This window comes from Conger conger, chromosome 4 (assembly GCF_963514075.1).
Source record: "Conger conger chromosome 4, fConCon1.1, whole genome shotgun sequence".
Taxonomy (NCBI): Eukaryota; Metazoa; Chordata; class Actinopteri; order Anguilliformes; family Congridae; genus Conger; species Conger conger.
In genome coordinates, this window is record NC_083763.1 from 66,521,362 (window position 1) to 66,531,128 (window position 9,767).

Here is a 9,767-nt window from a genome sequence, read left to right on the forward strand (position 1 = left end):
CGCATCATGGTTTAAAAATTATTTTTTAAAAACAGGAACGTTGCCATTAACTGTATACAACAGTCATTATTACCTTAATGGTTTCTTACCTACAGATTAATGGGTACACCATTATTATGTGGCGAAAAGAAACCATCCACAGCATCATATTTCAACAGCCGGTTGCCTTTTTCAATGATGTCAAACTGGGATAGTTCCTGACAAGAGTGGCATGACTGATTCTGTCTTAAGAGAGCACTGATTGAGAATGTAGTGAAAGACTCCTTCTTTCCATCACTCCAGGCACCGAGTTCACCGTGCTCAGACCTAATATATCAATCCCAGCACACCTCATTACCCTGTGCATAAGCCCATCAGGGACCATCCTGTCTGAGTCTGACTCACACTTCCCTTTCCACTGACATAGGATGCATGCCCTCTTTAGGCAAAGACAATTATCATTCATCTAATTATCTAACTTAACTTTGATATTGATACACCCATAAATACTGTCATCCTTTTTTAAAAATAGAAAGACATTTTTTATTAAAAAAGTAAAAAATAAAATAAAATCTTCCACTGACAAAATGCAAGACCTTTGCAGTACTCTGTGTAATTGTGTGGGTTGAGTCGAGCCAATACCTGGACAAACGTTCTGGAAGTGGATTTGGTTTAGATGTTTAATGTAATCCAAATCAACTGCAGCTAGAGTATAGTGGTTAGGAAAGCAGCCTTTTCAGCACTTTGGGGCACGGCTTTATGACTTCTCACTGGCTGACTCTGCCTTTACTGTGCCAAAACTTGACAAGCATGCTGCCAGTGGCATCAGAACAGAAGGCACAAGAGCAAATGTTAAAATGCAAACGTCACAACAAAGTGCTGTCAACAAAGCTCTACTTTCCACCACTTCTTAATACCACTATACCAGTCCTCTGTCTATCTAACCAGCTATCTATTATTATGAAAACATCACACAGAGATTATTTGATCATCAGGCACCCTACCATTAGCTAGGCTACATATTTTTAGACACATTCATCAGTAGAGCAGGATATTTTTTCCTGAAGCAATCCAGGATATGCACCTTGTTGTGTGGCAGTGCCACACCCAGAATCAAAAAGCGCCCTAACCACTTCCGTATGCCAAAGTGCTTCACCTATAATTGAAATAACATTTGAACAGGTTTGTCAAAGCATGGAAGAGCAGCTTCAGCTCATAATGGACTTGCAGATCTCCATCAGAAACCACTTATGCGGATATTATGTACATGACATACAGACAGATTGCAACTGTATACCTGTGCTGCACCCTCGAATGCTAAGTGTAAAAGTTTTTCACTGCAAAGCCAATCAGCATTTAACTAAGTGGAGTTTTGAACTGAGTTCAAAAGCCATTATTTCAGCTGAACTATTGAATACCGCAGGCATATATAATACACCATGCCATCCACTCTAAACAATGATTTGTGTACTTTACGCTTCTGGCTCTACACAATGTGTGACAGTACTGCAGGGAATTATCGTGTGTTGTTTATTTTTGTTTTTGTGTGTGTGGTTAGGATTTAGCCTAATTCATGGTTGGTATATTTGTTTTCATATAGCAAAATGTCATCATTTGAAGCAGGTCTGAGTTTAAAAATCCCAATCTCTTGTTGATGGCAGCACACATTTAGGCATAAGGGCAACATCTTTCAGTTGCAAAGGCCAAAAAAATTGTCTGGATGCTACAAGAATCACCAGTTTTACTGTTAGATGCCATTGTTAGCCACCTCATGTGAGTCAGACATAAGGGATTTATGGTTCTGCATCTATGGCAGGACAAATTAGGCCAAGTCACATGTCTAAAGGGAAATCCACGTGAGGTACAGACAGATGGATTAGACTTATTTGCAGCCATGTTGAAAACCTGTCACATAGCCAACAACCAAAACATTACACCCAACCAAGCAAAGAATTTCGACACATACACACATGGAAGTCAGGCATAGCTCTACATAATTTGTGATTACACAGCCATGGGGATGCCACTGTTGTCAGAGCAATAACTCTAATACTATGAGATAAGGGAGACAGTTAGAGTACACTGGAAATTACTACATAAAAATCTGACGTATCCATCCGCCTTGGTGAATGGTGTGACACCTATGGCACCAATCTTCTCTTTAAAAATAAATGTTTACCTGAATAGGACTCAAAGAATAAATGAAAAATAAATCAATAAATGCCTGTCACCCAACAGGTCCTGAAGCTGGAAGACATCTTGCTGCATATAGCCTACAGTAAGCACCACACAGAAGGAGCCGCAACTTCATACGCTGAACTCCAGCTGAACTGAAATAAAGGCACCCAGCAGAAACAGGGACAATTACTCTGCTCAAATGCATATCCAGTCTACCAAAACCACTCTGCATCTATATTTCAAACCGTCAGTATTGGGCTACATCAGTACATACCACAGGAGACCAGCATCCCCCCATTCACCCACCTGTTAGCCTTTACTCCAGTCTTGGATCAAACCATTTACCACTCATAACAATACACACACCCCCACCACCCAAATAAATAGACACTTGACAAAATTGGTGTATAGGTTTAGAAATGTTCCTCACAATAGAGGCATCTTGTCCTTACATCTAAGCAGGCAAGCCTGCATGGTTTGCAGTATCTAACCATCTATGAATCAAACACTTGAATCAACGCTGTGAATGACTGCCATTCCCACCCATCTGTCTTCTGTTAAAACACAGATTTCTCAGGGAGGGATCCTGACGGAACATGCAGTCTTTTCTCACCCATGGTGACTGCCGTCGAGCTGAGTACGTTTGCATGCAGCTGAAAAGCACATCTGACACGGTTTGATGCTTTATTTGCAGTTTCGGGACCACTTTAGCTGCATAACTTAAAGCCTGACCCCATGGTCCCAAACCTCTATTGTCCCCTCTCTATTTTAATGTGCTGCAAATGTGAGTGGACTGACCTGACTCCTGGCTACTGGTACAATATCCCAGTGTGGAGCCTACGATTCAAAGCGTTGCAATAGTTGTTTCAACAGAAATGCATGTGCATCTTTAATCATGTTCTCCCCTGAATGACCGACGCAGCATCCTAGGAGACGCAGTAGTCAGCTATAGAGCAACCATGGAATTTGGGTGCCTGCACCTCCACTTGCATTCTACTGCATCACAATGGGTATTGCACTCCTGATCCTCTTGCATTCTACCGCATTACAACCGGCATTGAATCGTGACTTCCCACGTCGTCAGTAGTGGATGTTATTCCGCATTTTATCAGTAATATCCACATGGATTTTTTCAAACCACAATCAAAAGTGAATAGATTAATAGTGGACTATTAAAATCCTAAAATGTATATCCATAAATGTAGATTGCCCATGCTGCAAGTTGACACAAACATTGCAGAATGATATCATTAACTGTTCTGAAACGTCAAGGCGTTTTTTACGGTATAACCATACTGTAACTCATGAACCACCTGGCTAGGTTACTGGCATATTGGATCAGTCCCATTTTATGTGTGCTACTGTGTATGTCCCGCAGGCAAACCCATTAATGTTTGGAAATTAAAAAACAATCGCTCCATAAACAGGACATATTCCATAGGCTAACAAACAGGAGGCTTCACAATCGTTGCAGCAGTGACCTTTTTGGTATAATGGTAATAAGACAAGCTAACAAACACGGTGACGGTCATTCACCACCTCTTTGATACCAGCTGTTAGATGCAACGGTTATTTCTCCAGCCATTATTGCTCGAGTAGCCTAATATACATGCACCTGAGCGTATGTTTAAGTGTATACGCAATGCCAAAACGCTCGTGGATGAAGCCGTATTAGTACGAATAACCTGAGAAAAATCACGGCAAGTGAACGACATATATCGTTTCACGATGCCATAAAGTTAGTTCTGGCCGTCTGTAATGCAGTTCATTCAGGAAACACGTCAACTGTGAACGTAACGTGTTTCTGCTAGCTAGCCAAAGGTGCATCTGAAATAATCGTAGACGAATTCATATAAATGACTCAATGTTGGCTACACAAAATTAATCTATGCGTGCCCTTTATATGCCACAGAAGGTCGGGAACAGTTACATTGATTAAAAATCACAAACTTACTTAAATTCACTCTCCTGGATACTTCAACTGCGTGTGCGTTAGTCTCCTCTCCTAGTCCGAGTCATGCGGTGGTAAGAGCCTTACCAGCACACTGACCAGTCAGGCGATTTGCGTTAGAGAGCCACTGTACATGAGACGTGTGGTCAAGTCTACTACACCAATATTTCCCCGTCTGATGTGTATGAAATACACTGGCATGCAAATCCCTTTAGTCCAGACAGGGGAATATAGGACAGTTTAGTAAATATGCTTCTGTCTCATTCAGGGTCGCGATATCCACCGGGTGATTCCATCTTCTCTCTCAGCACCTGGGTCTCCCGCGGAACAGCCAATCAAACCGCGTGGATCAGCCTCGCAACTTCCCATAGAAGGGAACACAACCCGTAGAATTAACTCAATTGTGAAATCTTCATTCTGGAGTCTGGACTAATTTCGAGAGGAACAATTCCGTTATCACGGCCAAGTAAGCACATGGGACTCGTGCTCCTGGACATGGCCATTAACTTGCTAAACCTAGCCTAAGTATTTGATTTATGGTGTTATTGATCATCACGGTATGAAGTATCCTAAGTATACAAGGATTCATGTCATCTTAAAAGGATTCGTTTACCAATGTAACATCATTTACTTTACAAAAATGCATATCGATTCCTTCATTACAGAGCGCTCTTTGGATCAATTTCCATTTGGACACTTTTCCACTAGATTCTTTTTCAATAGTATATCACAGTGCCAAATCGTTTCAAATAATAGATGCAGTATTTTTCATTGATATGAAAACCTCATTCGTCAAATATTTTGCACTAGAAAAAAGAACAAAGGATAGAAATGGATTGGGAGAAATTACCTGGAAATAATCTTCCTTTTAAAATGTACCAGGGTAGGACATCGATTCAAATTCCACCATTGTCAGGAGACCAAAGTGAGTAATAAACTCATTCGGAATATCTTTTTGGCTCATACATGGCATTGGCAGCTCAAAGAACCCAATTAAGCATACATTCTTTTTTTTCAATACAGATGGGTTTGGGTAACTTTCATTTGACTTTGGTGGAAGATCCAATTTTGTGATATGCAATGAATAGTCATCATCATTTTGTTCAAAGCAACACCTTTAACACATAGGACATAGTCATAGTTTTAATTTGTGTATACTAAAAGGTTGAGAAATTGCAAAAAAAAAAGTGCCCTTGAACTGCCCTAGTGCTAAATGATTCCATATCTCTTGATAATGCAAGTGCATTGTTCTCTTGATCTTATCAGAGAATTTAATTGCATGTGTCATAAGCCTTTTCATAAGACATTTCACACAGAAACTTAATTTCAGGTTGTTTTTCTTTTTACATTTGTTTCCGCCCAATAATTGCCATTTTATGGGGGGATTTATTTAGTTTCTTTCTTTATTCCTTGTACAGTGGAGACAGCTGTACAACACAATTGTTCCTTTCACTGTTCATTTGGAATTAATGGGTAAATCAAAGAGCATTGCAAAATGCTGAAAATGTACTCAAATAATTATATTGATTACAGTATTTCATTACCAGATTGTAGCACATGTTTCACAGTCAAGCCATATTATGAGTAATAATAATAATAAAAATAGTTATAATAATCTGTAATGACTGTGACTATATCTGTTTTGCATAGCAAAGTAAGTAAAGATCTTGCTAATTTAGTCTTGGCATCAAAACTGATACACTGCCAGTATGGACCTCCCAGTCACTGACAATCCCATAGGACTGCGATTGGCTGTCAGCTTGTGGCACGGCCCTGCAGCTGAGCCCTGTCCCCCAGGGAGACAGTGTGCCCGTTCCTGTCACTCTCCGAGCAGATGGCAGCACTCTCAGTGCTCGCTCTACACACATTCCTGACCAGCAGCCTGTTTGCTCACCTGTTGGCCCATTATCCGCAGGTGCGCACCCGTCTGCCTGGCAACCGCGTTTCACTCAGCTGAGTGCACTGCCCCCGTGATGTTGCATCCATTACCTCTGTCCAGTGTTGTGATAAACACTCAGCACACTGGCCCTGTGATGCCGCATCCATTACCTCTGTCCAGTGTTGTGATAAACACTCAGCACACTGGCCCTGTGATGCTGCATCCATTACCTCTGTCCAGTGTTGTGATAAACGCTCAGCACACTGGCCCTGTGATGCTGCATCCATTACCTCTGTCCAGTGTTGTGATAAACGCTCAGCACACTGGCCCTGTGATGCTGCATCCATTACCTCTGTCCAGTGTTGTGGTAAACACTCAGCACACTGGCCCTGTGATGCCGCATCCATTACCTCTGTCCAGTGTTGTGATAAACACTCAGCACACTGGCCCTGTGATGCCGCATCCATTATCCCTGTCCAGTGTTGTAGTAAACACTCAGCTCAGCGTGATGCTGCATCCATTACCTCTGTCCAGTGTTGTAGTAAACACTCATCTACTCAAGCGCAGACTGAAGACCCATCTCTTCAGGCTACACCTTTCCCTCCCCAACTCACAATCACTGTGATTAGCCTTAGACCGTAATGGCACTTATGTATAGATATCATTACTATAGGTATTGTTGTTTTTATTGGCTGTTGTTGTATTCTAGCTGCCAACAGTGGTATGCTAGTTTGAAAGCTGATTGTACTCTTCAAGGGTTCTGAATTTCTGTATGTTTACACTAGGACTCGGAACTGTACTGTCCTCTCAGGTCTACTTTTGCACTTGTTCTTGTGATTGATTTGCACTTTGTTGTACGTCGCTCTGGATAAGAGCATCTGCTAAATGGCACGTAATGTAATGTAATGTAATGTAATGTACTGCCCCTGTGATGCTGCATCCATTACCTCTGTCCAGTGTTGCAGTAAACACTCAGCTCAGCGTGATGCTGTGTCCATTACCTCTGTCCAGTGTTGTGGTAAATACGGCTCCAGCTCTCTATTTACCCATGCTGCTTGTACAGTCATCTTTCATATATTTTAGCTTTTCACTACATCTCACTTTTCTTTTGAAGGGTTATCACATCAGATGAATCATGATGTTGTTCTTTTCCAGCATTTGGAAAATAATATTCTCACAAAAAGGGGAAAGGGATGCACTTACCTTCTACCAACTACCTTTAAAACATTGTTTTCACTGTTTTACTCAGCTCACAGAAATCCATAAGAAGGGATTTCATTGTGAATTGCTCCACATCACTGATATCTGTATGCATTTGGGGCGTTTAGCTACAGCACTTGGATGCTATCATTTTGACGCTTGCTTCCCCTTCTGTTTTATCCAGGTGGCTGGACAGAGAGAGGAGTGAGTTGTTTGAATTTCTGCCAGTTCCATGGGACCTGCTTGAGGACACACAGTCTCACAGCATTGCTTGACGGCAGATTTATTATCTACATATTTCCTTCATCTGTGCTGGACATACCATAGGAATTAACCCGCCATAAATGTTGGCAACAGGAAAACGGCTATTGAGTTTCTTTGATGTAATTTAAGAGCAAATGTTATCAATATTTTTATCATTTTTGGCATGCTTTCATGTGTATGCTTTATGTAGGCTATTACTGTATACCAACAAAGACTTCCAAAGCCTTTTATGTCTGCTCACCTCAATGCATCACGATCAATAATAGGGCACTCAAACCGGTGCACTCAAAAAGTGTGCAAGAAAACCTCCTTAGAGGTTGGTGCTGCTGCACAATCCGACCCTGTACACAGCTATCAGTGCTGGATGCAAGCTGCAGATGTGGAAGGTGGCCAGACAGCCGGGTATACGATGGCAGCTTGTCTATTTATCACTGCCCTGCAGAAACACAGGAGCTGGAGGAGTTCTGGGAAAAGTCTTAGCGCAGCACTAACATGGAGAAGAGGATTACCATCTGGCCCACTTCCTTGTCTGCTCACGCATACAAGAAAATCGCTACAGCTTTTTCAGAACAGTAAATAGAGTTGCAGGCAGTCTTTTTTTAAGGGTAAAGTACGGTGTATAGGGATCTGTTTTTGCACACAAGGCATGGGATTGAAACTACAGCAGTAACTCAAGCCAGTGCTGAGTGTTTCAATTTTGGCAATTTTGTGACTAGAGACTATAGTGCACTTGCAGCACAGCGAACCAGTAATTTTACTCCTGGGCATCTGTACATGAACTGCCCCATCTGTCCAATGGTTTGTGTGTACATCGGGTAATCCACTTGAATAGCACAGAGCATCTGAGGTGGTCTAGGTGGGTTTTATTTTTTATTTTTTATATATAATATTAAATGTAACTGTAGACATCTGTAGTTGTCCTTCAGAAAAAGTAGTGTCACCAGCCTGCTTCTTTTCACACCATAGACTGCAGCCACTCGCTTGCACAGGGTGGAGTTGCAGGAAGACTGATCATAGATAGTGATGAAACACTGACCCCTTAGCAACTTAACCCCCCTACACCCTGAGTGGCACAATCTCTGCAGCTATCACATTCAGTGCTGGCATGGTCTGCATTCGACCCGAGACCGTGGACCACCTCCCTGCACCACAGCATGGTGCCTTAACCGAATGAGCCACCCAGCAGCCTCCTCCAAATGACCTATCCTACCCTACACCAAAACAACTTACTAATCATGGTCTATTCTACATCAAAACAACTTGCTAATCATGGCCTATTCTACACCAAAACAACTTACTAATCATGGTCTATTCTACATCAAAACAACTTATTAACCACCAATGTATCACATATTCTCACATCCTCTATTGAACAGCCCAATACATGTTCATGCAAAATGCCTTTATTGAGAGCATAACACATCTAAACCAGGTAGAGATATCTTCTGATTGCACAGGAGGAAATGGGCAATTCCACTAGCACCCAGGCAGAAAACAGGGCTTACAGTCTCTCTTGGAATATATTTAAACAAATTACCATAAAAACTCTTATGAAACAGTGGAGGCCGTAGTCACCATAATATGTTTGTTTTTAGCTTGTGTGGTTAAAATAAATGCTGATCTTAGTAAAACAGGAAATATTTGGGTCTGCAAGATCTAGTTTGGAAGGCGATCATATTAGTTTTTGATGCACTGTATTTGAGTGAAAATAACAGAAAAGAAAAAAGACCCAGCAATGTTGCAACACATGTCCGTTTCATATTTACACTGCCAGATTACGTCTGGTTACCTTGATAGTTTGCTATCTTGTTACCCTCAGACAGCTGACCTGAGGTGAGGAGGCGAAGCTCTTGTCCTGAGATCAGGGTCACCTCATAATTTTAGACAGGTCTGCTGTACAGAGGATCAGAAGGAGCTGTCAGCTGTGACAGAATCACAGGAGGACAGAACAGTATGAACACTATTATGTTAGCCACAGCAGCTTCTCACCATCCACCTCCTGCAAGAATAAAATCCGACTCTCACCATTCTGAATTTGCATTAATGTCTTAATGTCACTTATAACCTGTGTTCTCACCAGTGTAATTTTCACACCATATCTTTCTCCACACCTTATCGTAATGCATGTTAGTGTTTGACGTGTGACCTGCTGGTCCTCCCGCCACAGCTCCAGTAATGGATTAGTGGAGTCTACTGTGACGTACACTGGGCCTGAATTCTCCTCTGTGTTTCAGCACCTGCACTGCCTTTCAATGCACAGAATGGAATTTCAGTGTTGGGCTGTGGCTGTTAATCACTGTTTTTCAGTTGTTGAGT

At 41.7% G+C, this 9,767-nt stretch overlaps 1 protein-coding gene across 3 annotated transcripts in view; it reads right to left on the reverse strand.

Moving 5' to 3' along the window:
* myripb (myosin VIIA and Rab interacting protein b) overlaps positions 1 to 4,416 on the reverse strand; it is a 113,403-nt gene extending 108,987 nt beyond the window's left edge. For all 3 annotated transcript variants that reach the window (XM_061239224.1, XM_061239225.1, XM_061239223.1), the window contains exon 1: positions 4,112 to 4,416. The gene's annotated coding sequence lies outside the window, so the exon portion shown is untranslated. The remainder of the gene's footprint in view (positions 1 to 4,111) is intronic.
* Positions 4,417 to 9,767: the final 5,351 nt, after the last annotated feature.